This window comes from Lissotriton vulgaris, chromosome 12, assembly GCF_964263255.1.
Source record: "Lissotriton vulgaris chromosome 12, aLisVul1.2, whole genome shotgun sequence".
Taxonomy (NCBI): Eukaryota; Metazoa; Chordata; class Amphibia; order Caudata; family Salamandridae; genus Lissotriton; species Lissotriton vulgaris.
The window spans coordinates 2,577,550-2,603,976 of record NC_141700.1 but is presented as its reverse complement, the minus strand read 5'-3'; the positions used below and the strand labels follow the sequence as shown (position 1 = coordinate 2,603,976).

At 47.5% G+C, this 26,427-nt stretch overlaps 1 protein-coding gene across 4 annotated transcripts in view; it reads right to left on the bottom strand.

Annotated features, from left to right (window-relative positions):
- Positions 1 to 21,987, bottom strand: part of C12H19orf25 (chromosome 12 C19orf25 homolog) — a 31,674-nt gene extending 9,687 nt beyond the window's left edge. The window contains exon 1 of one of the 4 annotated variants that reach the window (XM_086946651.1): positions 21,738 to 21,987. The gene's annotated coding sequence lies outside the window, so the exon portion shown is untranslated. The other 3 variants (XM_086946650.1, XM_086946653.1, XM_086946652.1) reach the window with 3 other exon arrangements.
- Between the last annotated feature and the right edge of the window lie 4,440 nt (positions 21,988 to 26,427).

Sequence of the window (26,427 nt, the reverse complement as noted above, 5' to 3'; positions counted from 1 at the left end):
AGCAAGGGGTACAGGGGCCACAAAGGTTATTTTATATTCTACATTGGTGAACAATGTTATTCAGAGGGGGGGACAAAATGCTGAAAAGGTTATAGCTCACTCCTGTGGAAACAAAACTATTTCCCAAGTTTATTCCTCACCCCCTACATTGATTAACGACACATTAAGAACAATTGCTGTGGACATCGGAAATAAACAGGCTGGCAGTTTATAGCGATTATGCCTCTGATGTATGTTTTTCCTGGGGAACAGATCAATAGATTTTTCACTTTCGACCACAATGCGTACTTTTTCCAGAGGCTGGAATTAGAGCACGGTTTCCCGTTTCCAGGAGCCGACCGCTCTATCCACTGGGCCAGGGTTTACCTGCTTCTCACACGAGGGATCACCCATTGTGCACCTGTTTTAATGCCGAATGTTCAAGCTGCATGGATTAGGAATGCCAAGAGGTACCTTGAATGTTTTTCTAGCTATGGCTTTTTTTGTTTTTGCTTCAGAAGAAGCTGATGTTAGAGCCGCCTAGTTCCAAGGCTTTACATCAAGAGGCAAGCCAGCTTCACCTCTGATGACGCTGCTCCTCCAGTGGCCTTCTAACCTCGGTCTCCGTGCATCTTCACTCAGATGTGACATGAGACAACTACTGTGTCACCAGTGAGTTTCAAACAATGAGACCTTATGGGACTACGCTGAAGTGATCTGGAGAACCGGCCAGAGTGGTACCCCACTCCATCTTGATGTGTGCCAAGTCTGGTGCTCAAACCAAACAGGGAAAAGGACTACTCCTCTCTAGAGGTCAATCCAAAGGCAGCAACAGGCTTACACTAAGAAGCGCGACATTCGATATACGGCTAATAAGAAGCAATCAAAAGGAAAATTTCGGATTTCTAGGAAAAGTAAAGATATTAATGATTTTACCACAATGAAATCAAATAAAGCAAAAAACTTGCTGTCATCTACAAAAACTGTCATGAAAGGTGTGAGATGATTTCAGAAAAGCACAAGTAAAACTTCTGGGAAAAAGTGAACCTTTGTTTTGCCTTTCATCTGCAATCTTTGCAAACGTCGGTTCCCGAAGTATCATGCATTTCATTTTGGTCTATTTTTTAGGTCTCGTAGGCGTTGAACCGCGCGAAGCGCTGTCTCGCCAGAGACCTATTGTCAGGGATTCTTCTTTCCAGTAGAGGGGACAGGAGCTGGCCGCGTGCTCGGAATTGAGCGGGCCACGCACACGCGAACGCGCTCGCTGTGGCCAGCTCCTGTCTCCTCTACTGGAAAGCTGACACACGCATGCGCATATTCAGAGACACACACAAGAGCGCCCATGCACGCACGCACACATACATACAGAGAACCCCTCCCATCCCCGCCGTCGCACACATACACACACGTGCACACACAGACACACGCGAGCACACATACCCCTCACACCGCTTCTCTTTACGTTAAGAATAAGAATCAATCGACCCCTCAAACTTTTTTCTCGAAGTATGGAGACTGTTCTTGCAGCTGGCTTCTAGCGGTAGTCTGTGCCGGTTTTGGGCTGCTTTTGAAAGTGGATTGTGTTTGATTTGTTCTGCCAGCTCAGGCCTCAGTGCGCACGCGCATCTCCTCTCCGTAGAGAGACAAACAGTGGCTCTTCATTCCGAGCCCGCACACGCTCCCTCCGGACCCTGTCCCCTCTGCAGTGTTGATCCCCGGATGTCCACCAATAGAAAAGGCATTCTTCTCTGTCTCTCTCCCCCTGTTCACTGGTTCCGTGGAGGGTCGAGCTCTGAGGTTCACGCGCAGGCAACCGGTGGGCCGCTGTGGAGGACAACCGGCGCCTCGCGCCACTGCAACAGGGCCCGGGGCGGTATATCTCCCGCCGGGCCGTGCTGCGATGCCCTTGGACTTCATCTCTCTGCTCAGCTCCGACCTAGACCTCGAGTCGCCACGGTGCCTGTACTCGCGAGGTGAGTCACGCCACAGGTGGCAGGGGTGTTGTGAATGTGGGTAGACATGAGATAAAGGGGTACTTCTGTGCAGGAAGGGTTCTTGGGGACGGTCAAGGTTAGAGGACGGAGAGCACTCCAGGGGCAGGAGGGGTTCTGGTGAGGTGGGAGTGGCAGGCCTGGTATGCTTTTCAGGGCAGGGAAGGAGGGGTAGTGTCTGTCCCTCAGTGCAGTGGGTGGTGCCAGGCGCTGAGCACCTTTGGTGAGAGACCCCCTAAAGATCCCGGGAACCTGTCAAGCACTAAGAATTCTTCTACCTTGAGACAGTGTTGCTGTTGTCTCCGATCACATATCACAACATTGCCCTTTTACAAGTCCAGTCTCTATAACGTATGTCCCGATCTTTACTTGGCCCTGCTGCATGCAGGTCTGCTCGCTGGGTGGATTCTGCTCTGTTGCTGGTCGCCCCTGGTGGACTGCTTATGGCACCTGGGAGAGGCTTATGTCATTCTTTCTTGATTCACAAATTTTAGTTAACTTATGTCGTCTTGCAGATCTGCTGCACATCCTGCTACAGTTGTGGATAATACTATTTGCCTAGCTGGGTCAGAGCGTTCTGTTACACCGTAACTTCCAAATGGTTGCCTTTTCCAGCGTCTGCCCCTGCAATTCTTTAAATAAACGTTACCCTAATTCACACTAAACGCCTCACCAATGGCTTCTCCTCTGAAGCTGAGCGCATCATTTATTTTTATGTTCTGGACTTTGCTCGCCCGTCCCTAAAAAGCGAATGTCTAACTTTTTTAGCGCCTGCAAGAGCTGTACCCCTCTCTGGACTTTATCATATTTTGCCAGGTTTCCCCCTTACACTGGGCAGTAATTCAGGTTTATTATTTGGTCGTTGGCCACTACATTGTTCAGTGGAGTTTTTATGAATCATGTGCTTAGTAAATGCGAAATCGACGGGATTGAATGCACTATGCTTCCTAAGTGTACAGGAACACTTTTTGTTGTGGTTTGTTTTTCTGTCGCTTATATATAGAACTTGGTAGAATGCTACATCTTGTACATTTGCAATTTTTTCTGTTTGTATCTTTTATGTAACGCACGTAATCCTTAGACCTTATGTTTTGCTACTGGTTCTTATGTAAAGCGCTCTGACACCTTCGGGTAAAGTTTGCAATATATAAAATCGCATAAAATAAATAAATAAATATAAAAAAAGTAATAATAGAGGTAGCAGTAACACAGCATCTCAACCTCCTTCGGGACCACGGATGAAAGGACGCTGCTGGCTGCACAGCCTATTGCACACCAAAGCCATGCCAAAGTGCGTATGGGCACTGCAGAAACATGTCTAGTATAATCAGTAATACTAGTTCACCAACTAACCATTCACAAACAATGGTTATATACTAATTGCTAATAAAAAAAAATTAATTCAAAGCATTGTCATTTACAATGCCAATAACTCAAACTTTAATGCTGCGAGACCTATTGCATTGCAAATGCTTGTTTTTTTATGGCTTAGGGAATCTATTTTTGCAAGCCTGTTACTGTTAAGAGAGAACTTTCAATCTCGTTGAACTAATAAGCAAAAAGGCAATTATTTTATTGATGAAGAGAAACTAGTGGCTGGGCCCAAAAACATTGGTTCAGTAGAAGTTTGCCATCATGTTGATTAGTGGGTTACATCTACTGAATTCCTCACGTGGGGGCCAATGTTAAAATATGTTTTAAAAGAGTGACCCCAGCAAGGACTGTAAATACCACCGGATTTATGTAATACATGCCACAGCTAAAACACAATGGTCTTAATACCCTGAAGCAGTGGTCTGTCCAAAAATGTCCCTCATCAACAAGGGGACTTTCAATGGTGTACATGCAGTCTCGCTCTATGCAGACGACCTGCTTCTATACGTCAAGGATCTGACCAACATCCCGAGGTCTCTGGATACAATCTTACAGACCTTTGAGGAAATGTCGGGCTTACGAGTCAATTGGGCTAAGTCGGGTGCATATTCATTCAGTCAGGAGACACCAGAATGCGACGTGAGACTTGGGGGCGAACGACTCACTTGGTATCCCTCTACGTTCCGATATCTGGGAATCCACATATATAGGCACCCAACGGACATACTGGATGGGAACCTGATGAGAGCGATATCCTCATTACGCGCTCAGGTGACTTTCTGGAAAACCCTTCCCCTGACTGTGCCAAGCCAAGTAGCACTAACGAAAATGATAGTCCTACCACGACTATTGTATTACTATGCTAATATCCCAAACTACGTCCCTACCAGAGTGTTCCGAGACTTGGAAACATTGCTTCGCGACCTAATCTGGAACAAGGGCAGACCCCGTGTAGCGTTGACGAAGTTGTATATGACAACTGAGACAGGAGGCCTGGCGGTTCCTAACCTGGAATTGTATTATTTGGCAGCACAACTGCAATGGGTATTGGGATGGCTGAGTGGCAGAAATTTGGAAGATACAGCCACAGATACCACTCGCCGGACCCACACACAAATTTGCACGCTGTTCCACCCGCTGGCGAAAGCCCCACACAACTGCACACAGCGGTGGCACACAAATGCTTCCTACGCTGCTTGAAACTGACTCGAGTGGTGAAACCATACGCCCCAGTGCTCCCCTTACTGGGCACTCCCAGAGGAGATGGAGTAATGACAGAGGCTGTGCTAGAGAGATGGACGCAGGCAGGAGTGGAGACATTGGGGGACCTTTATGCTGACGCGCCTTGCTCACCTTTGCTACACTTGCAGCGGACACAGGCTTACCAGCTGGTCAATTTCTAACCCACGCCTCCCTGGTGCGGACATTGGCGAACGCCTGGGGCGATATCTCTGAGGAACCGCCAATGCATTAATTCATGCAATAGCCGCATGTAATGGGCAATGGCACTCACGTGGTACACTGGCTGGCACAAGCTCTCTTGGAACACACACAACACTCTACCCGACAACTAAGAGACAAATGGGAAGTGGACAGAGGGCGGGCCTGGACGGACAAAGAGTGGGCAATGGTGCTACTAAGTCCAGTCAACATCCCATGCAACTCCCGTTTTAAAACCATGCAGTTCTACATCTTGCACCGTGCATACCTGTCACCAGACAAGATTAACAGATACTTCTCAGTCACCAACGCAGCATGCCAACGATGTTCCTTGATTGGAGCAGACCTGTTACATATGCTCTGGCTGTGCCCCAGCATCCAGTCATACTGGAGCACGATCACAACATTGCTGACACAATACACAGGCGAAGAAATACCGCAGACATGGGAGGCTTGCATCCTGGGCCTTTACAAAAGGACCAAATCGAATAAGGTGCCGGCACGATTTTGGGATCTGGGACTTGTCACAGCCAAGTGTCTACTCACTAGGCATTGGAAAAACAACAGACCCCTGCATGCTTGACACTGGTACACCTCTTTCGCTAACTGGGCAGTGGCGGAGGGCACAGTGCTTCGCAGAGAGGAAACAATGGGACTGAGAAAACTCCCAATTGAGCACCTTTGGGATGTCGTGCTGAAGTCCTTCCAACAAGCTAGCTTAACACAAGGGATCACCTGAAATTAGATGCACTTCCGGAACAGACGGAAGATATGGGAATAGACAGATGCCCCGCATGCCCGGTGCCCCCCTCCCAACCTGTGCCTACTTACACGACGCAACATGCATATCTAATTGACGGCGAAGCCGGAAGGGAATACCGCACATAATGAACAGGAGCCCAGTGCGCATAGGCGTGGACAATTCCCAGAAGCATGAAACCGGCTACACTGTCTCCCCCCCCCCCCCCCCCCCCCCCCCCCCCCAGGAGGACATCCCGTCCCACGAGCCGGATGTGATCACCATCTCCGCCACTGGCCGCTGCCTTCCCCCACACCCCCATACCGACACTATCCACGCACAAATACAACCGAAACTAGCGCACGCACCTCATTTTAATGGTTTTTCGAACCCCTCCCTAGTTTGCACTTACCTCTTCCCCACTTACTATGCCTATAGGAAGATAATTTTTCACCCTCGCCCCCCCCCCCCCCCCCCCTTCTTCCCGGAATCCTCTCATCCCACTGTTTACATGAAGGCCCTGTAATTAACAATAGGGTGCTATCGCTGTTGATAAGACTCCCTTTGCAAAACTTACATATGAGAAATTGGCATTTACACTTCAACTGGCACTCAATACCTTGTCACATGTCACAGTGGGGTATGATATAGCATACGTAGACAACTAGATACACCCGGAGGGAGCGACACACTGGGAAACACAACCAGACCCACTCCACAGCTCGCTATTATACCCCTCGCTCTGCGGATCCCGGACACGGATGTCGACACACACATACAGAGACAGGCTGCACGCGGCCTTATTAGACTCTCTGCAACATCTATGCGACACACACTTAAACTCCCGAAAGTTAAGAGCAACTCGTCGCTAGATGGAGCACTCACATACACGGTATGAAGTGGTACTGGTTGATGTATAATCTACTTATTGATATTCCACAACTGCTTTTTATCACTCTGTGTACCAATTATAAATGTCATTGCTTAAGAAAAGCCCCAAAAAATATTCAAACAAAAAAAATGAACAAGGTGACTTTCACTAGGGTCATTCCAAAAATGACCATTGTTTCATCATCTGTGGAGTTAAATGCCTGGCGGCTGGAGTATTGAACTGAGCAGCGGGGGTCGATCGCAGGACTCTTTAGAAGAAAGTAACTTCCTGGAAGATTTCACCTGGCTTTGTTCAGATCCTCCAAGCTGTTCAAACCTACAACTGAGCACAAATGGAGGTTGGATATAGACAAAAACGAATGTTTTCGTCTTTGGGGAAAAAAAAGAAGCCTAGATTTACTATGCAACCGTCTGGCACAATACTGGAATAATTAAACTCCTAATCTTTGAACAAGTTGGGGCATATGAAGAGCACCACGATACAAGCTGGTTCCTCTTCAGGGAGTATTACTCAATTTGAAAAGACATTGTGGTTGGCTCTCCATAGGACCATGTTGCAGGAGTTCCAATAGTGCCACTCATCCCTTATGGGGCACAGTTGCTGGCCACAGATGTCTGATCATTTGAGCCTTTCTGAAAAGAAAGACTTGAGACCTGTACTCCTGATCTCAAGGCTTGATACGCTAGGAAGGGATGCATTAGCAATGGTCAAGTGTTTGTTTCTCCAGAAAGCCTTGTGGATAAATAAACTATGTAACGCAATCCTCCGCTTAGAGATCGGATTGAATTAGGTGTAAAAAAATACAGGTTTTATCCATCCACTCTGGTTACAAAAATGCAGGTGTAGGGGTAACGTGAAACTCGAGGCGCCTGATTTGATGGGCGTTTCATTCTTTCTGCTCCCACGACAGGAGAATCGCAACCGCGCATGTATCAAATACTGCACTTTAAAACTAGACTGCTGATGATCAACCTGGCTTCTTTCCTGGCTGCAGCCGGGCTTTGAGACTCTATTTGTGCAATCTGGAACTTACAATGTGAATGTACAACTGAGCAGTACTGGTTGAATTTATAATTCGATTTTAACCGCTGTCCTTCCTAACTCAAAGCCTTTAGATGCAGAAGGAAGAATAAGTCTTGTGTCTGATGAAAGGCTGCTCAGTGCTTATCCTCACTTAGGGGAGAAGAAAGGGAAGAAGTGGTGTGTGGAGCAAGTGAATGCAGGTATGGTCAGCAGGGACCCCTTGCTTCTCTTGGCACCTTTTCATGGGATGGAGATGTCAGCTCTGTGTGCTGGGGGTGGCATGGGTACATCAGCCCCCTACTAAAGAACTGCCTGCCGCGTAGTGCACTCAACAGACACCCCTTTCTACTACAGCCCCACTAGAAGGTGTTCACTGTTATCACAGCCTCTTAAGCAAAGGCTAAAACAGAATGCACAGGTCAGCTTGAGTGTAGAGGGCCCTGAACAAGGACATGATGAGTCTGGATGGAAGAGGAATCCGCGGGTAGGCAAAAGAGGGAGCGGGAATGGACGACTTCAGATACACTGCCTGCCTGGGTGGACTTTGGGGTGGTGCAGCCCGCACTTGCAAGTTCACAGATGTTCAGAGCACCGCTTTGTAATCACTAGAGTCTGCCCGCTTTGTCACAGTACAGCTACTTCGTCACAGACCGCAGGCTTGCTTTGTTGATTTGGATCATCAGTAGATACTGCTTTCATGGATATTTTTTGCTACATGTATGTTTTTTTTTAATCTTCCCAAAATACTTCTATTCCTTCCAATGACTTAGGAAAATCCACAAACCTCATTCTGCTTCTCTTTCCAATGCACCCCCCCTATTTCTCACACTATACCTCTATCATTATATCCTCTACCCCTGCTCTCTCTTTCATCCCGAACCCCATACCACTACCATGAGCCCCAAAGTAACCCTTATTTAATTATTTATGCAATTTGTTAAGCGCACAAATAACCTTCGGTGTCTCAGCGCTGAACTACACTCTTACCTCCTCTACCCCTCCTAGTATCATCTCATACCTCTTTTACTATTCAGATCTCCCAAACAAGCCTTTCTAAACCCTTCCCTCTGACTCTTCCCCCTCCACCTCCCTTTTACTCATCCCAAACCCCCTCCTACTGCTATGAAGTCAAAAAAAATCTTCTAGCTCTCCACTATTCCTTTTCAATCCAAAATACAGAATGACATGTCCACCACTCAATCAATCAATCAAAAATCCTTTATTCGGTATTCAAATATAGAAAACCATAAAGGTACAATTTCTTTTTCACAATTTACATAAAAATACTTGGTTTAAAAGAATTAAAAATATCCACTAGGGATATAGATAGCTAAAAATGTGACTACATTTCCAGTGTACAAAGTGCAACGGTGCATACTAATCAATAAAGAGGCGTCTATGAGTAATTGTTAACACAGTTCTACGAATAATTGTAAACACACAGGAATAACCAATGTTCTAGTTATTTCCAATTCTATAGAAATCATGGCTATCCTAAATTCGCCCTGAGCTTGACACAAAACTTCAAAAATTGTACAATATTTTTCGCCAGAAAAGGAACCTCCAAAAATTGCAGTACAAGAAAAGCTGGACGACATCTCCTTAATCCCAATTGTTTTAGTAACGAAATCAACCAACGCGTTCTCGGCTCAGGCCCGGACTTGCCATAGCGGGCACCGGGCAATCCCCCGGTGCGCCGAACGGGTGGGGGCCGATTTTCTTACAGGGACGTTTTTGCAGCATAGCTACAAAATCGGACCTGTAACAAAATTGGCCGAAAACCGACCCTGGCAGAGTGCTCGGCGGCACCCCCAACCCCCGAGGGTGGTGTGGGGGGAGGGGGTCGCCGAGCACTTTGCCAGGGCTGGTTTTGGTTCCCAGTCCGGCCCTGTCTCGCCTCTTTGTAAAATTGACAAAATAAGGCCGTATGCAACGTAGATTGAATTGAAACTTCGTCGCAAGGACAAGTCGTTAAATGCATGGACCAGTCATTTGTTTCCGGGAAAGATACCAGGCGGTGGAATATATTCCACCTAAATCATATCAGCAAGAATCTTTAATAACCGATTAAGTTGAAGGTAAGATATGGTTGAATTGCCAATGTTGTTTGTATTGTTAATGCGTATTGGACGGAAGATTTACTTGCCTCATTTGACAACCTGAGTTGATCTAGATGGGTCAGGCATATTTTTGGAATTCCTTTCTAGGTATTTCGGAAATTGTCGTGTTGGAATGATAATACTTTGCCAGACCCAGGTCATAGAAAATGTTTTTAATGTACATGAGCCATTTGATCTTGTGCCCGTTGTCAAGGGACAGACAATCCTCTAGAAGCCCTTGGCTAAAAGTGGCGATGGTAGAAGACCAGAGGCGGTACCATAAGAGTATTGGTTGGAGCTTGACTATGTCGGTAATATATGAAAGGCCAAGCTCCAAATGGCAATTGTAAGTGGAAGAGCATCGAGGGACAGCGAGTAGGAATCGAAGGAAGCTATTCTCGACTTTTTGTAGGGCTTCCACTTTTTCGTGACCCCATACCCCTGCCCCATAAGTCGCCACACTGATGCACTTTGCCCGATAAATTTGTACCAGTTCCGCCGGTCGTCTTCTTCCTAGCCTTTGTGCAAAGCTAGTCAGTGCTATTGTTGCCTGCATAAAAAGCAATTTTCTTGCCTCGATTGCCTGCCTCCATGAACATTTATCGTCCATTAGGATACCTAAATAAGGATAGGTCTTTGTGGTCTCAAGTTTAGTATTTTCAACAAAGATAGCCTTGTTTCTCTTACTTCTGTTACCTATGGACATGACAAATGTTTTTTTAATGTTTATTTTTAGATCAAGTTCGGCCATGTAGCTGTGGTATCTCTTCAGGCCACGTTGAAGTTCTAGGGGGGTTCGGGCCAAGATCACGGCGTCATCGGCGTATAACAAGGCCGGTATAGAACAACCTTTAATAAGGGGTAGGTCCTGGCACCCTTCCATCATAGCGAGTTCCAACCCATTGGTATAAAGGGGAAAAAGGAAGGGAGCCAGGACACATCCCTGCCTGACCACTCTCTCGACGCCGAATGGGGCCATGAGCTCTACCTTGTTCCCAAACCTCACTCTAGCTGTAGCGTTAGAAAATAACTCCCGAAGGAAGTTTACCAATAAAGAGTCTACCCCCATATCAGTTCAAATATGCCATAATTTAGAGTGACTTAAGCAGTCAAAGGCTGTGGTCAAGTCAACATACGCCATATAAAGTTTTCCGCCCCTTGCATTTACATATTGCCTATAAGGAGAGACAAGTTAAGCACTTGCTCTGTGATTCCTAGTCCTTCTCTGAAACCAAATTGGATGTCCTTGAGTTTCTACTTATTTTCTGCCCAAAGCTGAAGGCGGTTAAGAATAATACGACACGCTACTTTCCCGATAGAATTTAACAGGGATATGGGTCGGTAGCAAGATGGGCAGTGGCGGTTCCCCTTTTAAAAGATTAGGACCAAGATAGAATCCGACCAGGAATCTAGGAGGCCCACAGCGCATGATGCCTCAAGGACTCTGGTCAGTATGGGGGTCCACAGTTTTAAGTTATGCTTGAAAAGATCTACTGGGACTCCATCAGGACCAGGCGCCTTTCCACCTTTACTGGCTAGTAAGGCGTGTTCTACCTCCAAGTGTGTTATTTCTAGAGCAATGGGGAAGACTGATTTAGTTGGCGATTGACTTGAATTCTCATTATGGAATTGAATAGAGGATTCCTGAGATGGTAAACCAAAAATCCCCAGAAAGTGCTGGACCCATGTTGATTCATCAATAGCTATATCTATGTTCGCAGTGTTACTAGCTTCTGAAAGGAAAGGTGACCTAATAACTTTCCAAAACGCGATATTATCTTTCGTTACACAACTTCTATGCAATTGAGCCCATAAATCATCTTTCAGTTCCGCTTTCCTTAGTTTTATAGCTTTATTGTATTCCCTTCTAAAATGGGCAATGTCCTGTTTATCCCTTTGCGTTTTATGAAGGGCAGCTTTTGAACACGTTTTATTGAACCATCCTTTACTTTTGTTCGTTCTATTCTTTAAATTCCTATGCAATGCTGCCTTTACTGCTGATGTTATGTTGCAAAAACTCGTCAGGATCTCGGCATTAGTGGAGTTGAGATCTAAACGCATTAACTGACTGGAGCGAGTTTTTCACTATTTAATTTGCGATTTCAGTAGGGTCGGTCTTTGCCCATTTAAGCGAATATCCGTTTAAACTATGCAACAATAGGGCTCCTTGCCCATATATACTCACAGAATTTCACTTAGGTCGATTAGTTAAGTATGTTGCTGTGATGCTATTTGCAAAATGATTACTAGTAGAGTTGTCATGGGTTTTAAAATTAACAATGCGGGACGCTACATTGGATAAAACTGAAATAAAATCTATAATGCTGGAAGCTCCCCTGCCGTTAAAACTTTTTGTGAGCGGAACTGGGGGTATCCCTAATTCGTTTGCAACCCCTAGTTCCAAAACACATAATATTTCATTCATTTGCTCTCCGCTAGTTATATGGGGGAAGTGAGATAAAGTATTTTCATTTTCATCCTGAAAGCCACAGTTGAAATTATCATTCTACGCGCATAAAGTGAGGTTAAAATCACCCCCCCCCCCCCCCAAATAATTATTACATTTTTATTAGAGTTATTTTTTAAATCCTGTAATAAAAACAGGATTTCTTTTAAGGTCGCTATTAAATTAGTCTGGACGAGATCATTATAAAAATTTACCAAGTCATATGTATCATATTTGTCCGTATCTAATATTATTATTTGGAAGTTTGGTTCTGCTTTAAATAAGACAATTTTCTCAATCACTAATAAATTAGAAATAAAGATTGTCAATCCACCTTTAGCTCTCTCCAAAGGTGGAAGGAATCGCGCTAAAGAAGTATGTTTTGAAGCCCTCGATATGAAGGGCTAAGGTAACCCATGTCTCCTGGAGACAAAGCACATGAAAGAGTCCCGCAAATCGAAGCCAGATGTCATTGGTGAGTTTGGAACGCAGACCTGCTACGTTCCAGAAAACTATTTTAATAGCCGAGTCAAACGGGGGTACAAGGGGCTCGGGATCTTGATTGATCGGTCCACCATGCAATTCAGAGTTCTTTATACTACTGAACCCGTTTTGATTTTTGCAAGTTGACACAAAGAAAGGTGGACCGAAAATCTCCGCTATAGGCGGAGGAATTTGAGTCAGTTTGCTACGGTTTACTTTATTATAGGTGTGGCAGTTAGAGAGAGCAGGATTATTTGTTTGGTTATTTGGCGTCTCGATCGAGGGTTCCTATAACCCAGAATCAGTATGGTTATGATTTGCCAGTCAATCTATTCCCTCTAAACCGGAAAACAGGTTAAATCTGTTAGAAGTTGGAACACCATAATAATCAACTGAAATTGCGGCAGTAACTCTGGTTTTAAGTAAACTTGGATTATTACTACAGGGAGGGTAGAAAAAACCAAGTGGCAGAATGTTTATCATACCTGGTGCCAAAACATTATTACCAGCCTCCCAGAGAATTTTCCTGACCAGCATAGGAGATCTGAACTAAGTACAATGCAGTCTCCCGGCATCGACTTCCTGGTATTAACCACCCACTGCACCCTTCTCGCCATCTTAAATTCATTAAACAATTGGCCTTCTGAGCTCGTCCTCGTACCCAACCAATGAAGGGCTTTGTTCCTAAGCGATTCCCAAGATTCTACCTCTGTTGTACCTTTAATTGGGGCATTTGCTAAAACAATAACATATGGTGTAGCACACGGGGGAAGGTCAAGGACTGGATCTGTCCCAGGATTTACCCAGTTTTGGCCTGAAAAAGTGGGCGGCGGATGTTGACAAGTCTCTAAGGAATATGGAGAGAATGTAAGACCTATGTGTTTTGGATGACTTGCTAAGCCCCCGGGCCTAACATCAGGGGCTAAGGTGGGTAAGATGTTACTTAACATCCTCTGGGAGGCGGGGACTCCTATTGGTTGATTTGGTCGAACGATTGGAGTGGGTGTATCCCTTAGGGAAGGTTCTTTATCCTTGGCATTCGAGTGAGCTTTTTGTGGGATTCTACAGTTGTTAATCTGCAAGGGATTTCCCTTGTTTCCCTCCCTTTGCTCGTGAACACCTAGTGTGGAGTCGCCACATTTCTTCTTCTCAAGGGGCACAAAGTCTTCAATAATGGTTAATCTCGCCCGCATTTGATCCAAGGTCACTCTGAAATAAAGGTCCAATCTTTCCACTATGGTGGTTAATCTTTTCATATCACTATTCGACCCATCTCAAAAGAGTCCTCCTTCCCCCTACAGGAACCTTTCCTCACTTTTGCCCTTTTCTTCCCATGATTAGCGGGTTTTGTTAGCGTGGGAGTAGTAACTTCTGTGTCATTTTGGTCTTTCGTAGCCTTATCGATACGTAGGCTATCAACACGAGATGGGCGCTTGTGTTTTTTCTGCGGCTGTTGTGATAGGGATTCGGGGTCACTTATTGAAATCTCGTCAGAGATATTTTGTATACAACCATTCGTGGAATTTTTGGGGGCTGCAAGTTGCCTCGATGATGCTTGATCATCTGATAGATTTTGTGCGGTAGTTAATCGTGAGGAGCCTGTCTCTAAGAATTCTTCTACAGAAATTATCTGCTTGTTTATGGCCCCCGTGGCCCCTGTAAGGTAACTCAGTAAAGATTGTTATGAGGCATCTATAGCTATTTTACCTACAGGTTGCTTCGGACTTGATAGTTTCCTTTTCCCCATATTCCTAATATATTACAAATTGTAACAGAACATAAGAAGTGGAAATAGAGGAAGGGAAAAATAAATAAGTCCAATGCATACAAAATATAAGTCCACTCCGCCCCCTGGTTGCCAATTCACTGGATCAGATTTACTAAATGAGTCACAGTCTCAAGTCTCTTCTTAAGAAGTAAAAGTATTCACTGGGCGAAGGTAGATAGTAATTAGACTCTTACTGGCTGTTGAGGATGTAATCGCTGTTTTCCAGGGGCATGACCAAGAGATTAAGCCCAGCCCAGCCTCAGAAAGCCACAAACGGGCAAGGACGGGCCCGCCCGCCTGCGTTCCGTGGGGGCTCCCAGGTGCTTTTATGTTGTTGCGCGGGTCCTCTTGCGGCTATTCTCGCGCGTCCACACTGCCTTCTGGGGGTTGTAGTGCCCCGGCGGTCTGTGAGAGCAACAGTAATGGTAATAGTGGCCCAGGGAGGGTACAGAGCTCACCACAAAAGGCACCCGACAGCAGGACAAGGAGGTAGCGGGAAATCCAGCAGGGAAAACAAAAGTCCAGCAGGGTGGTAAGAGCGTCCCGCGCCGCGGGGACTCCCAGGTGCTTTTATGTTGTTGCGCGGGTCCTCTTGCGTCTATTATTGCGTGGCCACACTGCCTTCTGGGGGTTGTAGTGCCCCGGCAGTCCACAGTTCGCGAGAGCATCGGTGATGGTAATGGTGGCCCAGAGAGGGTACAGAGCTCCCCACAAAAAACACCCGACAGCAGGACAAGATGGCAGCGGGAAATCCAGCAGGGAAAACAAAAGTCACGCAGGGCGGCAAGAACGTCCCACAGGGGCTCCCAGGTGCTTTTATGTTGTTGTGCGGGTCCTCTCGCAGCTATTCTCGCGCGGCCGCACTGCCTTCTGGGGGTTGTAGTGCTCCCACGGTCCGCGAGAGCAATGGTAATGGTGGCCCAGGGAGGGTACAGAGCTCGCCACAGAAGGCACCCGACAGCAGGACAAGGAGGCAGCAGGAAATTCAGCAGGGAAAAAAAAAGTCCAGCAGGGCGGTAAAAGCGTCCACCACTCAAATAAATATCATATTTCCCTATACTAACTCTCCTCCACCTCCCCTTTACTCACCCAATCCCCCTTCTTCTGCTATAAACTCCCCCCCAAATAATTAAAACATTCTAGACCCTTCCCTCTTCCTTCTCAATCCAAATAACTAACCTATCCATCACTCAAATTACTTTCATAATTCACTATTCTAATTCACCACTAATCCTTTATGGGCTTCCTAGTAGCATGCTACTTGCCGAAAAAGCGCTTCCACACCTCATTAGGGGTAGCAAGTGCTATATAAATGCAAACCTTTTCCCCTCTTCTAGGACTCCACCAGCCTTCTCAATCCAAATAACTGACTAACATATCCACCACTCAAATTACTTCCATATTTCACCAAACTAATTAATAACTATCCTTTATGGGTTCCGGAGTAGCGTGCCACTTGCCGAAAAAACACTTCAATGCGTGGTCAGGGGTAGCAAGCACTATATAAATGCAATTACAATGTTTGACTTTCCAGTCCCCTGATATTACTACAATGTTCATCAGTGTCCCTTACCTCCCCTGATCACTTCACTCACTTTAACCTGCTTCACCACTAACCCCAACTTGTACTTCTCCCTATTACCCATCACAGCTCTTTCACTTTATGCACCTCTGATACCAATTGTCACCTGTCTCTCCACCACCTGCTTATTTATTAGCTCTAGCTCTCTCCTCTCAGAGCTCTTCTGCTGCCTCAGGTCACAGCACAAATGTTAACACAAGGAGATGATGGTCGGAATGCTGAAACTTTACAGACAGTCACCCTCAGTCACAGATCTGGGTTGAATACATTGTCGTTCTTTAGCTCACTTCGTCACCCCAGTTCAGAGTCAGCCATATGCAAATCCGTCTTGACCCTGTGCCTCATGGGAGCAGTCCAGCCCGAACTGCCAAGCCAGGTCTTCCCTGAACCAGAAACAATCTTCCTGGGATTGGTTTCGGGATAACACCCCTCATCAGCCAGGCTAGCTTGAATCCAGTGGCAAAGTAAGCAAGGGAAACACATCTGGGCATACCCTGCCAACTTAGGGCGAACAAAGCAAAACCAAAGGGGATGATGGACGGAGCGCAGAAACTTTTCAGACACTCCACCCAGTCACAGATCTGGGTTTAATCCATCACCGTTCTTTAGCCCACTCTGCCACCCCAGTTCAGACATGGCTATATGCAAATCAGTCTGACCCTGTGCCTCATGGGAACAGTCCAGCCCGAACTGCCAAGCCAGGTCCCCTATGACCAGAAACAAGCATGCTGGGACAGGTTTCGGGGTGGGCAAAGTGAGCACAAATGTTACCTATCCGTCTTACCTCCTTGACTGACCCTGTTCGCTTGATCCCTCTTAGGACCATATGTATGAACACTTTTTCCCATAGACACAGAATGGGTAAAACCCTTTGATACATATAGTTCCCACCCACGATCAGAACCCAGGGTATTGCAGGCGCTATCCATGTCGGGTACACCCTATAGCGATTAGAAGATCACTGTAATATTATGTTTTATTAGATTATTAAACGGTTTCTATTTCTTGTGCACCCAAATCCTCCCTGTTCCTTCAAACTCTCACCTGCACTTCACAAACCTCCCCTCCCCCCTCACTTCATATGCCCACCCTCCACTTCTCACCTGCCCCTACCCCCCACTTCACACACTTACTCCACCCCTCTTCTCCCCTCTGACCTTCACTTCTGGAGTGAAAGTCTTTCACACAATTCATCAGCAACACATTTAATTCTAAGAGTCTCCCCAGCATCATAATCTGAGCCCTTTAAAACAGAGGAAAGGACAGGGCATGGCGCGTGCATTCAACCCAGCCTGACACCGGGCAAGAGACAGACAAGAAGACACCCAGGCCTCCTCGACCCTCCACCCTCACCGGGCCCTCACTGCACGTCCCTCCACCCCCCTGACATCACACCCCCTCCACCCTCACTGCACGCCCCTCCACCCCCTGACATCACACCCCCCCTCCACCCTCACTGCACGCCCCTCCACCCCCTGACATCACACCCCCCCTCCACCCTCACTGCACGCCCCTCCACCCCCTGGCATCACACCCCCCCTCCACCCTCACTGCACGCCCCTCCACCCCCTGACATCACACCCCCCTCCACCCTCACTGCACGCCCCTCCACCCCCTATCACCCCCTCCACCCTCACTGCACGCCCCTGAGATCACACCCCCCTCCACCCTCACTGCACGCCCCTCACTGCACGTCCCTCCACCCCCTGACATCACCCCCTCCACCCTCACTGCACGCCCCTCAACCCCCCTGACATCACCCCCCTCCACCCTCACTGCACGCCCCTCCACCCCCTGACATCACACCCCCCTCCACCCTCAATGCACGCCTCTCCACCCCCTGACATCACACCCCCCCTCCACCCTCACTGCATGCCCCTCCACCCCCTGACATCACACCCCCCTCCACCCTCACTGCACGCCCCTCCACCCCCTGACATCACACCCCCCTCCACCCTCACTGCACGCCCGTCCACCCCCTGACATCACCCCCCCTCCACCCTCACTGCATGCCCCTCACTGCACGTCCCTCCACCCCCTGACATTACACCCCCTCCATCCTCACTCTACGCCCCTCCACCCCCCTGACATCACCCCCCTCCACCCTCACTGCACGCCCTTCCACCCCCTGACATCACCCCCCTCCATCCTCACTGCACGCCCCTCCACCCCCTGACATCACACACCCCCTCCACCCTCACTGCACGCCCTCCGCCCCCCTGACACACCCCCCTCCACCCTCACTGCACGCCCCTCCACCCCCCCCCCCGACATCACACCCCCCCCTCCACCCTCACTGCAGATCCCTCCACACTCACCCTGTCTGCTAATTCTCCTTGACCTTTCCGCAGCCTTCTACACTGTTAATCACAACACCCTCCTCAATATTCTTCAACAGAGAATGGACTTGGAGGGCACTGTGCTTAAATGGTTTGCATCCTTCCTCTCTGACAGATCTCAAATGATCAAAATAGCGAACAGTCTTTCTTCTCCTGTGGCGGTGGGTCAAGGTGTTCCCCAAGGCTCTATACTTGCACCCACATTGTTCAATCTCTACTTAGAACCACTGGGAAACCTCCTAAGCAAATCCGGGATTCACTATCATCTCTATGCAGATGACACTCAACTCTACCTCAAGGTTGCCTCCACTCATGACCTCTCCATCCTAAGCTCCACTCTCGACTCCATTCAAAACTGGATGTCATCTCATCAATTGATTCTGAATCCCTCCAAAACTGAATTCCTCCTCTTCTCCTCCTCACTCTCTCCTCCCCGGGTTCAATCATGGATGGATCAGATGAATCTACTCAACAATAAACCCATCATTGTCGACAGCGCAAAATCCCTTGGTGTCATTCTAGACAAAAAACTCAATCTAACTCCCCACATCAATTCTATTGCAAAATCTGCTCGCTACCAACTGCGCCTTCTTTGGGGAATCCGTTGCTTCTTCCCGCAGCAGGACCTTATAACCCTGGTGCAATCGCTGGTCCTCTCCAGACTAGACTACTGCAATTCTCTTCTTACTGGCCTCCCCAAATCTCACCTGTCCCCACTTAAGTCTGTCTTCCATTCAGCAGCTCGTTTCATTTATGGGGCCAAAAGAAGCAATCACATCACACCGATGTTATCCACCCTCCGCTGGCTTCCCTTCGAGGCTAGAGCTATCTACAAGACCGCTTGTATCACCCACAAAGCCTTGCACTCCTCCTCTCCCCGCTACCTGGCGAATAAACCGAAACTCTCTGGAGGCTCTAGACCTTCACGCAATGCGGAGAATCTACTGCTTGAACCTCCCACTTTCAAGAAGGAAAGAACAATGGCCCAATCCTTTTCAGGCAACGCAGTGAGAATCTGGAACTCGTTTCCGCCTCAGCTCCGGACCACCGCCTCCTCCCAGGCCTTCAAAAGGGACCTCAAAGTTCTCCTCCTCCAGAGACACCTCCAAAAGTAATTCACGTCCTCTTGCTATTTGGAGGAAGACTTCCCACTACTGATATTTTCTACTTTCCATGACCATGGAAGTGCCTTCCCAGTGTTTGTCCTGTGGTTGGAGTGTCTGCCTTTTTGCAGTATTCTCCATGTACTTGTGTTTGGTGCCCTTTTGTAACATGCACACACCACTTTGCCCTTGTAACACACGGTTGCTACCTCTCACATGTTTTACCTTTGATACTTGCACAAGTGCCACCTTGCCTACGTAACGCTTGTTCTTGTGCCTAGCACTTATTGCAGTATTATACCTCAAATTATACTCTGTTTTCTCTTATAACTACACACTTGTCACTTTTCCTCTTGTGCACTTTTGACTACCTCATGTATTTCTGGTTGCTCACAATTTTTACTACTTCTAGTATTTTGTTTGCTCACAATTATCACTATTACCTTTACTACCTCATGTATTTTTGGTTGCTCACAATTTTTACTACCTCAAGTATTTTGTTTGCTCACAATTGTCACTTTTACCTTTACTACCTCATGTATTTTTGGTTGCTCACAATTTTTACTACCTCATGTATTTTGTTTGCTCACAATTGTCACTATTACCTTATGTAAGTAACGTATGCTTTTGTACTCTGCTCTTTTGTAATGTTTCTCATTATGTTTCATTTCTGTTCCTAATGTGAAGCGCTCTGACGCCTTCGGGTAAAGTCTGCGCTATATAAAAATGCATAAATAAATAAATAATAAATAAAACTTCAGATCCCTCCACCCCCCTGACATCACCCCCATCCACCCTCACTGCATGCCCCCGCCCATCACACCCCTCCACCCTCACTGCACACCCCTCCACCCTCACTGCACGCCTCCCCCACCCCCACTGCACGTCCCTCCACCCCCTGACATCACCCTCACTGCACACCCCTCCAACCTCACTGCACGCCCCTCCACCCCCCTGACATCACCCCCCCTCCACCCTCACTGCACGTCCCTCCACCCCCTGACATCACCCCTCCACCCTCACTGCACACCCCTCCAACCTCACTGCACGCCCCTCCACCCCCCTGACATCACCCCCCCCCTCCACCCTCACTGCACGTCCCTCCACCCCCTGACATCACCCCCCTCCAATCTCACTGCACCCCCTCCACCCTCACTGCACCCCCCTCCACCCTCACTGCACGCCCCTCCACCCCCTGTTCCTAATGTGAAGCGCTCTGACGCCTTCGGGTAAAGTCTGCGCTATATAAAAATGCATAAATAAATAAATAATAAATAAAACTTCAGATCCCTCCACCCCCCTGACATCACCCCCATCCACCCTCACTGCATGCCCCCGCCCATCACACCCCTCCACCCTCACTGCACGCCCCTCCACCCTCACTGCACGCCCCCCCACCCCCCTCCACCCTCACTGCACGTCCCTCCACCCCCTGACATCACCCCCATCACCCTCACTGCACACCCCTCCAACCTCACTGCACGCCCCTCCACCCCCCTGACATCACCCCCCCTCCACCCTCACTGCACGTCCCTCCACCCCCTGACATCACCCCTCCACCCTCACTGCACACCCCTCCAACCTCACTGCACGCCCCTCCACCCCCCTGACATCACCCCCCCTCCACCCTCACTGCACGTCCCTCCACCCCCTGACATCACCCCCCTCCAATCTCACTGCACCCCCTCCACCCTCACTGCACCCCCCTCCACCCTCACTGCACGCCCCTCCACCCCCTGACATCACCCCCCTCCACCCTCACTGCACGCCCCTCCACCCCCTGACATCACACCCCTCCACCCTCACTGCACGTCCCTCCACCCCCTCACATCACCCCCACCACCCTCACTGCACGCCCCTCCACCCTCACTGCACGCCCCTCCACCCCCCTGACATCACCCCCTCCACCCTCACTGCACGTCCCTCCACCCCCTGACATCACCCCCACCACCCTCACTGCACGCCCCTCCAACCTCACTGCACGCCCCTCCACCCCCCTGACATCACCCCCCCTCCACCCTCACTGCACGCCCCTCCACCCCCCTGACATCACCCCCCCTCCAACCTCACTGCACGCCCCTCCACCCCCCTGACATCACCCCCCCTCCACCCTCACTGCACGCCCCTCCACCCCCCTGACATCACCTCCCCTCCACCCTCACTGCACGCCCCTCCACCCCCCTGACATCACCCCCCCTCCACCCTCACTGCACGCCCCTCCACCCCCCTGACATCACCCCCCCTCCACCCTCACTGCACGCCCCTCCACCCCCCTGACATCACCCCCCCTCCACCCTCACTGCACGCCCCTCCACCCCCCTGACATCACCCTCACTGCACGTCCCTTCACCCCCCCCCCTCCCTTCACCCTCACATTGCACTCCCTGCACGCCCCTCCAGCCCTCACCCGGATCTCCCTGCACGCCCCTCCCTCCAGCCTCACCTCACCCTCCTCACTGCAGACCCCTCCGGACCTCACCTGCCCCTACGTCACCGGCACCACGTCACCGGTTGCTGGCTCCGTCATAGACACAGAAGAAGGACTAGCGGCGCAGCCAACCCGAAGGAGCGTGACGGCTCCGAGAGAGGAACGACCGTGAGCAGCGACGAGTCACGGGGCCCTGCAGTGCGGTGCAATAGCAAGCGTAACCAATAGCAACACGACGTCGCGCGACCCGCGCTCCGCCATTAGAAGTACAATAGCGCGGACGCAGCGTCACGTCTTGTGTTTTGAACCGCAGGGCTCGCGACCGGAAACCGGAAGAAGCGTGCAGGCGCCGCCGTGGCCCTTCACTGAGGGGCCCCAGACGGCCCCATAAAGCCTGTATAGGGCTCTCCCAGAGCCCCCAGTAACGGGCACCCCCCGGGGGAGGGGCGGATAGAAGAGCGCCCCCAGCTCCAGACATCCACTCAGCGCCCACTGGTACCCCAGGGCCTCTAGGCGCTGACCCCCAAGCCGGCCGCGTGACCGGTGCTTTATTTATTTATTTATTTTATTTATGCGATTTTCTATAGCGCGATCTTTACCCGAAGGTGTCAGAGCGCTTTACATAAGAACCAGTTGAGAAACTGAGGGCCATATTTTCAAGAAAGGGCGAAACAATTTCGCCGCTTTTATCGGCAGGAAACTGCCGCTAAAGCGGTGATAATGGGCTTGATAATATGCCCTTGTGAATTACCATAGAAGCCCAGGTTAACACCAGAACATGGGCTTCTATGGGAATTCACAAGGGCATATTATCAAGCCCATTATCGCTGCCTTAGCGGCAGTTTCCTGCCGATAAAAGCGGCGAAATTGTTTCACCCTTTCTTGATAATATGGCCCATAAGGATTTAGGATGACATGCGTTACATTAAGGATGCAAACAGAAAACAAGCATTTACAATGCAATGGTTTCGCCTTTGGAAAGTTTGAGCTATTGGCATTGTAAATGACAAAATTTGTATTTATGATTTGATTTTGAATACAGATAAATAAATGTCCTTGTCATTTACATTTAAATTCAAAAATGGTACCTTGGTGTACGCGGTATGTATAATAATTTGAAATAGTAAGGAATATAAGTAAAATATTCCCTATCTTAGTGTTTGTATCACTGTGACCAAACTAAGTATATATATCTCTTTTATATCGTCCCCTATCTCATCTTGACCCACAAACACGTTAGAAGTTATTACCAAATGATTTTTATTTTTTCTTTTTATCAAATAAACAAGTTTATATATCTCTCAATTGTAATTTCAAACACATTTGTATATACAAATACTTTTTACATATATACAACAAAATAGAAGCCCTTCGTTTTGAGTTAGGATGTCTCAACAAAACCTAAAACAGACATTCCTATTGAGATCACGCAGACTCATATGAGGAAAACAAATAGGTCAAAATGATTTAAAACCCAATGTCTTAAAGATCCCTCATCACACTATTCCAATTAATCAAAATTATTTATATGTATCTGCCGTCTCTTTATGGTCGACGCGTTTCAGCCAATCAATTCTGGCCTCTTCAGGACTAGGGCTATTTACAATCCATCATGTGTTCGAGTCGGCAACACTTTATAATTATTCAATTGGCTCTTATGTCCGTGTAAAACCTCTCTGCTCGTTTGGAAATCCAAGACAGGGTAATACTGCAATATCGGTAAACCTTCCCGACTTCAGCGTTAGGCTTCGTGCTCCAAGCGCTACTTAAAGTATTTATCAATCACGGGTGAAACCCTCAGTCATGCGCGTTCCTTTCTCCCCGGGGTGTTTTATGTTGTCTCTCCTAGTTATCCACAAAGGTTGCCGCTCTTCCGTGTTTGAAGGTGTCTGCCTCTACAAGTAAACGACACTAAGGAACCTTGGAGCACGAACTAAGGCTTCGTGCTCCAAATATGTTTCCAATATTTCATTTATTGGTTATAACCATAAAAATTGCTGTGAATCTGTTCAAGTTGTTGCACTTATATGGGGCTAGTGTGGTAGCTTCTATAGAGTTTTGAAACAGATTGAAAACACGTTGAACAGTTGCTGTTCCACTCAGTTGATAAGTCTAAATAATACAGACTTCACTACACTGTTAAACTTTAAGCAGTAAACAAATCCCTTGCTGGCACCTTTACCTTAAACACTTTGACTGCCCAAGCCCGCAAGGGTATATTGGGTTACCCACCTCTATAACCAGCTATTTCATATTGGGCATTGTTTTAATCAATATTAAGGAGGTAATGCTGTGCACATTTTAGGTAGCAGTATTAAACGCAGTTATCTATAAGTAGATACATATAGATAATAGCAAATGTATCATTACCTCGAAAAAGGGGTTTCACCAAACCTCCAGATATCCACACAGATCGTCACGATACCGTAATAGATTTGTATGATGATCTGCCTTTGGGATAGAAAAAATATATTTTTCTATTCCAAAGGCAGATCATCGAGGTAATGATACATTTTCTATTATCTATATGTATATAGTGATAGATAACTGCGTTTAATACTGCTACCTAAAATGTGCGGTATACATATAGTGATCCAGTCTAAGTATGTTTGGATGCCTATCTGTAATTTATGAAAAGTAAGGTTTGTTTATGCTAAAGCGATCAAATAGTTCAATTTATGTACGAATGTTAAATAGGTGACAAAGTTTGGAGCTCTGAGGTTCTGTAAAAATACTGTGGTGTTTTTAAAAAAAAAGAATGTTCTGCTAGTATGGAATTTATAAAGATGTATCTTATTGTATGTACTGTTTTTTTATATATTTCAGATATTCTATATTGTTGTGGGATTCATACATTTTATCCTGAAGAAGGTGTTAGCTTTTTAAATATATGCCCACTGAAACGCGTTGATGCAATACGATACGCTAAGTCCGTGAAGCAACGACTCTAACCAAGATAGTAATACATGTGCTAGAGCAGGATTGTGGCTTGGACTATTGTATCTACCTCAATTTAATAGGAATTATATCTTCCTTTTTTTTGTCTCCCACTGATGTATAATTTTGTGTACTATTGTTTTATTTTTATCAAATTGTACTGTGTAGTATGTTTTTAACTTGTATCTGAATAAATTGTATACTTTTTATGAAGCCATTATAATTTTTCTATTTTCCTCTTTGCTCCTCTTTGAAGTGAATGGAGTGTATGTGAATGTGTATTTTGTAGAATATTTACCCAAAGGGGAAATCTCGCTTTGACAGTGGGAAAGATACTACATCCTCTGAAGAACTACATGAAACAATACTCCCACTTGAAATCCAAACCGATGGACTGGTGGCCACTAACCTTTATGGAGAAGTGTGGCTCACTGGTTAGAGCAAGCAGACCCTGAAGCAGAGGTCAGACCCGGGACCAGGGTTCGATTCCCGACGCGGCAGGGTGTTGAGCTCAAATGTCCACGGACTCGATAATTCTCGCTTCGGTGCCTGACCTAATCATAGGTTCACACTATGCAACTCTGGGCATTAAGCTTGCTTAATCTCCACAACGGCCCCCCGCGGCGGGATGCCTGGCTTTCACCTTGGGGATGCCCTATAGGGGCTATCTCACAGGGAAAAACCAGGACGGGTTCCCAAGGCAAGCGCGGAGATACCCCTTCGGGGGTTGATTCTGGCGCTATATAAGAAATGCAACAACAACAACAACATACAAAAAACAGTTGTTTTTATCTGCTGCAAAATATTATTCTGTGGGCATTTCTTGCCCTTAAAACCCTTCCACAACGGTGATGGGTTATTGTCACTTTAGATATCCTTTGCACAAATGTGTTCTGTATTGTTGAAATCAAATGAATGATAATTTGATATGATGGAATGTCCCTAGTTGTTCATGAGGCGCTCCAGCATTGTGATTGTAAACTATGTTCTTTTGGATCACAAAGTAATAAAAAATCATTGTGATGACTGATCCATCCTGTACATTCAGACTCATACGGTCTGCAAACATAGACTGACTTGATTTATAGCAGAGGCGGTTTTAGTATATGTTTAAATCAGTGACGTAACAATAGCCCCACAGCCCCTGTGGTACGGGGGGCCCGAGCTCCTAGGGGGACAGACCGCCCCTGGCCTGAGAGCTCCTGATTGGGTCCGGATGGTGGGGGCCCCCTCTTTTTACTTTGCAGGGGAGGCCCTCAAGTTTTGTTACACCACTGGTTTAAATATGGCATAACCAGTGCACACCTTTGGTAAGTCTTTATCAGTCTGAATAGAACTGTCACGAACTCTGAGCACTGACACTTTATAAAGCCAACAATAAAAGGACGACCATGGTGCAGTGCGTCTTGGCAATTCTCCCTACTTATTGGCAATCATGTAAAGGTAGTCAAGCGCAGTCTATCTGGGCAGACCTCTGATCCCCTCATTCTTTCTCCCCACCTGCAACCCAACCCACCCAGGATCCAAATAATGGAGAGGAGAACATCCTGCTACTGCTAGCATAGGAAACTGGACTGAGAACAAAAACTAGAAATTACTGATATAAAAAATGGAATTGGAGCGCGAATCAGAGCTGCCAGCATACCACAAAGTAAACATTTCTCTCTCAGATTTCCTGATCCTTCACATCACCAAGCACTACAGGCCAGAGCCGCACCTCAGTGATCCTTGTGCGTGACATAGAAACACTTCCTACATAGGCTCAACGGAGAGACAACTCTCTTCCAACCACGCAGACCCCATG